The following is a 7277-nucleotide window of genomic DNA, read 5'->3' as shown; positions in this document are numbered from 1 at the left end:
ATTCATATAATGTGTTATAGCTAAATAAATGCTGTTAGATGCAATGTGTAACTTCTAATAAGTCAGGAATCTCTAAGAGAAGTGATATCTATATATACACAATTATTATAAATTGGTTATAAATCGGTTATAAAATGGACAGAGTAATGGAAATGATCTCATAAGATGACCATATATAATATTATCACAAGTTTGAAACACCAAAAATAAGAACGAAAGTCTTTGTAGTTTGTATACAGTCCAACTTCTGAGTAGATAATAGTACTTCTCCTATAATGCTTATCTTAGCTACTTACAAAATATACCCTCAATCTTATGAGGTAAAGTAAGAATGTTTCAACCGGTGATTCTCTCCAGACACAGTGCTGGGCGTTGAAGTAAGCGTCTCACGTTGATTGTCAACTACTTCCCTGTGAATCTTCTCACGTCATTCATTCACAAAGAGGGGTATAAGAACAAAACGGACATAGTGTAATCCTGTAAAGGTACAGAATAAGCCAATAGGGTATACAGATATAATCACAAGGGGAACCTGAATCAGTATGAGGTATCAGTGATGTCAAGAATTCCTTGTAATGTTTTTGCCTCTAGGATAACACCTGTGATATGTCTGCTCCAGCTCTGTAGAGTATCGGTACACGGTCAGATGTTGATGTGGGAAAATTTAGAACAAAGTATGACTCTGTAAATACTGAAAGTCACTTTATTTTGTAAAAAAGGTACTCACAAGGATAACCTCAATATGTATGAGGTATCATAAATGCATTATATAAATTCAGTAGTGCACAGATTTTTGCCAAGAAGGTCAGCTGAACCTTATCTGCATGTAGTCAATGTTATCTCTATATTATTATCCAAATTGCAATTTAATAGCTCAAAGCTTGTTGTAGAGATTGTTTAAAACATAAAAATCTTTGTCTACAATCAACGTATAAAATACTGATCAGTAAAAAGAGTTAAAATGTAATATAAAAGCAGCCGGAACAACACCAAATGATTGCCTGACGCATTTCAAAGCTGTAAAAGCTTTTTCATCAGAGGCGGGTGTTGTATTAGATTGTTGGCTAGCATTTATACCTCTCACCGATTGCGTTGAGGAGGTGTGTTTCCGGTCTGCTCTATAATTGGTCCAATTTTGAGGGTGTGTTACGAACTAGTTACAAAATGTTAAACAGAAAATCGTAACCTGTTTTATCTAATAGATATTGAAACAAACACTTCTTATACATATGAATACTTTGAGTGTGTTATTTGTATCTAGTTTAGGACTAAAATTTCTAACTCTCAATTTAAAATATGAGTACATCTATAATTGTATCTTTCTTTCTTATAAAACTAGTGCTAACACCTATAGACATATAGTAGCACTTGCAACCAAAGGATTATCTCAAACCTCATTTAGACAATGTCTACTTTCTATCACTACTATTCTTATAGTTATATATTTTTTAAAAAGCCCCGTAATTTGTTACTAATGTATATATATTCCTGTTTGTGCCTCTATCTTTTTATTTTTGTGGGCAAAATACTAATGACTTTAAATCTTCTTTAAAGCTGTGCTGTTTATGTATACATTCCTATATATTTAAATAGGTGTTGTATATACTAATTAATTTGGTTACTTAATACATATTCAAGATGTTAATTACTATTTGTATTTCTTGTACCTTTCTAGATCTAGCATGGTATTATATAATATGTAATCAAGAAGCACAGGGGTATATAAAATCCACTATTTGAATCTCTAAATATTAAAATTTATTTCATTAGAAATGATCCTCATAGAAAATCCACAATATCAATATCCTTATTAAGGCCTGCGGGAACAAGAGTATTCAAATAGTGAATCTAAAAGGTCTATCTATGTCTAAGTTTTTTTACTCTATCTCCCCCATTTTTTTCTATCGGAATATATTCCAAAATGGTCCCTCTTAGACTTTTAGGGTCCTTGTTGTGGTATTTACTGAAATAATCTGACAAATTATGACCCTTAAAACCATTTTCAATGTTTTTTTTTTATGCTCTTATAGACCCTTTTCAATCTCCCTATGTATTGAAGGCCACAATTGCATTCTAGTAGGTACACTATGAAGTCACTCTTACAATTAGTAAGTGAATTTATTTTGCATTCCTTGTTATTTGATTTTGATTTGACTATGTGTGTGGGTTTGTTGTTGTTATAAGCGTGTAAACAGCCCTCACAGTTTTTTCTATTACATTTAAAAAATCCTTGGCTTTGATTATCTAGCCAAGTCATATGATTTTTATTTTTATTATTACTATTCTTTAATTTGCTTGGCGCCAGCATGTTTTTTAAAGATTTATTTCTTCTGAACGTTATAACAGGGCCCTCTCCTATCTTGTTTTTAAGAAATTTGTCTTGTTTAAGGATGGGCCAATATTTTTATAATATAGACTTAATCACTGGGGCAGCTTCATTATATATTGTAATGAATCCTGCATTGCTATTGTTTTTCTTGGATTTAGGTATTATATCATTCTTACTTTGGATTTCTATTGAAAAATCTGTTTGTTTATTTGTCTGTTTATTTTTTCCTAGCAGTGTATCCCTATCTGCATTTCTTGCTTTAATGTATGCTGACAACTTTTTTTTTTTATATTTTTTACTTAAAAGTTGGTTTTTGAGAACAATAGCCTCCTTATCGTAGTCCTCTAACTTTGAGCAATTTCGTCTAATTCTCTGGAATTGTCCAAAGGGGATATTATTTATCCAATATTTATGGTGTCCACTATTAGCGGGCAAATATCCGTTGCTATCAGTTGATTTTCTAAAACGTTTTGTTAGAATTTGTGTTTTATCATGATATAATATGAGATTTAGGAACTCAATTTCATTGTTATCTAATTTGTGTGTGAAGGAGAGATTCATTTCATTTGAATTGACGTATTGCATGAACTTATTTAAGGACTCTTCGTTCCCTTTCCATATCATTACAATATCGTCAATGAATCTCCCCCACCACACAATTTTTTCTTTGAAGATATTATTGTTATAAATATATAGGTCTTCCCAGAACCCCATATACATATTGGCATAGCTAGGGGCCATAATGGTCCCCATAGACGTGCCACTGATTTGTAGATAAAAACTATCTTCAAATTGAAAGTAATTTTTTTCTAGAACAAACCTAACACTTTGTTCAATAAATTGTCTCAGATCCTCTGGTAGGTTAGTATTATCTTTTAACACAGTTTGTAATACTTTAATTCCCTTGTTGTGAGGGATATTTGTATATAGGGCTGCCACATCCATGGTAACCCATTTATATTCCTCCTTCCATTTTACTTGTTCGATTTTATAAATTGTGTCAATAGTATCCTTTAAATAAGATTGTAATTTGGGTACTATCGGTTTTATATGGAAATCTAAAAATTTAGAGAGTCTCGCGGTTAGAGAATCGATCCCTGAAACAATTGGTCGGCCCAGTGGGTTGCTACTATCTTTATGTAGCTTGGGGAGACGGTGTTTTTGGATACTGTTTGTTTAAATATTTAAATTCATGGCTGTTTAGTATACCCCTGTATTTAGCTTCATCTAGTAAATTAGTATATTCTTTTAAAAAACTAGTTCTTGGATCTCCCCTCAATTTTAGATAAGTGTTCTCATTTCCAAGGAGGTGAAAAGCTTCTTTTAGGTAATCTACTCTATTTTGTAGCACTAGTTCTCCTCCCTTATCAGCTTCACGAATAATGAGGTCATCATTATCTTTGATAAAATTTAAAAATTCTCTTTTTTATTAAGATTGTCATTTTTAATTTTATAATTATTGCAGAGTTCTGTTAGATCACTTTGTACTAGGTCATAGAAAGTGGGGATACAGTTCCCTTTCGACTGTACTTGAAAGAACTGTGAGGGAGGTTTTAGATTAGAGGGGAAATTACTACTATTGTTATAACTAGTAGAATGACTATACGGTTCAATTTCTAGTTCTTGTAAAGTAATTATGTTTAAAAACCTGTATCAGTTAATATTGTTGGATCTTCTATCTATAAGGTTAAAATCTATGAACCTTATAACAGTTTAGCGCTGTGTAAATTATATATCCTTTTTATCTAATATATATATATATTAATTAAGGGCCAGATTACAAGTGGAGCACTATTTAGCACTTTCGCTAGAGTGCTAATTGCGCTAGAAGTAAACTTTTTGTACTTGTCAAGTTGAAAAGTAAAAAGTTTGTGCTCTTGCACTAATCGAACGAGTGCAAACAGTTTACTTCAATCACAATTAGACTATTGTGCAAATGATAATCTCTTCCCCCATATGAGAACATGCAAAACCCAATCGCATGTTCTCATATGTGCATAAACGATCTCATATTCACATATGCGCATACCCGATCGCATATTCTAATGTGCGCTAACCTGATATTAAAATATGAATATTTCACATTTCAATGTTCTTCACATAGCAGAATATGTTCTGTTTATTCATAAATACATATTTCTACATATATCTGATGGTATTTTGGTACAATATATATCTATACCTATATCTATACATGATTATATATAGTGTGACCTGGGATCTTACAACCACACAGTCTTCAAAAACACGACACAAGGTTGTAGCGTTAAAAAAAATATAGTCCATTTATTTACAGGTCTGGCAAAAACAGGCAAAATAAACATAAAGAAAACAAAAGAGGCTTGCTCCACTGAGCACTTACTTACAGATATAACTGACTGCACCAAGTTGGATTTTCACAAAAGATAAATGCACAGACATTTCAAACTTTCGGCTAGATTTAGAGTTTGGCGTTAGCCGTCAAAACCAGCGTTAGGGGGGAACTTCCGGGCAGCGGCCATGTTTGGTCGCATTTCTGCAAGCTGCTCCAGCTTTCTATAGCAATCTTTACGATATCTCCCTTTATATGCTCCATCTGACCCAGAGACTAACATATTGCTTATCTGTCAAAGAAAATCTATCTAATGAGACTAAATTTACTTGAATGGCTGTTGGCTTCAGAGCCCGTTGCTTCATATGAAGATTGTGGCCTTCAACACCGGCCACGCGGAATACCCCCCGGCAGGATCCTTTTTGGCTCCTGTCGTTAGTTAGCACGGCGAGTGCACCTACAACAAGCACCGAATAAGCAAAGGAGCCTTTATTAAACTGGCCGCCTATACATAATGACATTCGCAACCCGGGCTGTCCTGGAGGAGGTGGAATGCCTTCTAAATTCCTACTACTTGCAATTTTGCTCACAGCTGGATTTAGAATGGGGCTCAATGTGTACCAATGTTGCTCAAGCTATCTGCCTAACCACTAAACAGGATCGTACACATACCCTCCAATGCGCAGATGACATATCCTTGCATAAGCCGAGATCTAACAGTGTGGTAAAGGAAAGGGATCAATCGGTGCATTTGGGGGCCACGCATCTCCTTCTCCCTACAGCCAGACATAGCGCAACAGCTTGCACAGAGGATGGTGTGAAACCCTCATTTTACCCATGTGAACTTAGCCCAATACCGGATCCCTACGCAGTGAATTGTGGAAAGAGCAGGCGGAGAGACAGTACTACTGTAGATTGGACACACCGCAGCTAGTCACATCATTTGTGTCGGATCCCTCAGCTCAGTCTCGCGACCAACCTGGGTCGCCATTGTCCCATCTCAGCATGGTAACTTGGTGCCGGCACGGAAAGGTTGGAATAGGATGATCTAGCTGTTCTCTGTTTGCCCCCAAGGACTTCATCTACACTACACGTACCCCTTAGAAGGACTGCTGATAACTTTAGTAAGGTGGCAATATGACATCCTATGCATATAGACTTGAAGTAACGGACTAAAGTAATGTGTTTTGCAATTCAATCCTCCTCAGTTGTGTTGAGTTGTTCTTTCTAGGGGTTATACATAGTCAAACTTGATATCTGAATATGAGAAGTGCTGTGGTGTGGGTGTGTGATAGGGGATATTAGCAACATTTGCACTCAATTATTTTTCTTTATTCATTCTTATTTATTTACTATAGCGCCATTGTGTATTGGCAGTTCATATGCTTGTTAGACCATCTTTGCAGCGATCCCTGCTCACAACTCTATAACGTTGCACAGTAGCTCTATTGATTTTCTTAACCTTTTTATTTGTTAAGTTTCAATTATAGAGGTTCTAGGTAATTGCTGGCTTACCACATATGTTTTTATTAACAAAGCTCTTTTTCCCACAGGCACCCTTTTCACAAATGTTATATATGCAAATTGTGAATTGTCTTTCTTTACATATGTTTTACCCCTAGTACTTCCATTTTGATGTATAGTACAGTGTGAAATGGTAAATATTTGCATATGTTCCCTACCACAGCTTCATGACAATGTATGCACTTAGAGGTTCCTTTAGATAATTACTTATGTTATGCACATTACATTACCACACTGCAATCTATCCTGTAGTGGAGGCTCCTTAAGCTAAATGTATATTTCCTGATATATATACAGCATAGAAGAAACAGTTTTTACTAGCTATGTAAGGGGCAATGTATAATAGTGTATGTTAGTGACTATGCTTCCTTGTGTGACTCGTCTGCTATTCCTACAGTGATCACATACCAAGTATATAGTAACAATGGGGAATAGGTTTGAGAAAAATATTTTTGTCCACTGTGTCCGCACAATGTGTTGTGTACTCTGGTTTGGCTTAGGCAATTAGAGTTGGACCGCCAGCGGCCGAGGCGGACCACCACATCCAGATCTTGAATATTATTATAGCCATTATTTGGAACCTACTTTCCTTAGTCACACTATATATACATTAACTCTTAGCTCTTGGTTTATATTATTGAGGAATAGCACTAAACTGTAGAAATTTGGTTATAACTCCAGATATAGACAGGGTTATGTATATACCAGGTTATTACCTACCCCCATTTGTTTGCCCTTTGACATATTACTCTAAGCCTCACAGCGCTAATCACACTAGAGGACAGATGTCTAGTCATATGCTATTTTTTATATAATCACAGACATGAAAGTTAATTAGCTCCCGGACAATTCTCCAGAAAATAAAACTAGCTGTTAACATATCCATTCCTCCTAGATGAATTATAAATCACCCTATAAGTACACTTGGTTTTATCATCACTGTTGGGACTCTTAGATACTCCTTCCTTAACTTAGACAGGTTTATGTATATACTAGGCTCTTACCCACCCCCATAAGTCTGCTCTTTGACATGTTACTCTAAACCCCTCAGCGCTAATCACGCTGGACGACAGATATCTAGTCACATGCTATCCTTCATATAATTATAGATGT

The sequence above is a fragment of the Bombina bombina genome, chromosome 2 (assembly GCF_027579735.1).
Source record: "Bombina bombina isolate aBomBom1 chromosome 2, aBomBom1.pri, whole genome shotgun sequence".
Classification (NCBI taxonomy): domain Eukaryota; kingdom Metazoa; phylum Chordata; class Amphibia; order Anura; family Bombinatoridae; genus Bombina; species Bombina bombina.
This window is presented reverse-complemented; position numbering follows the sequence as displayed.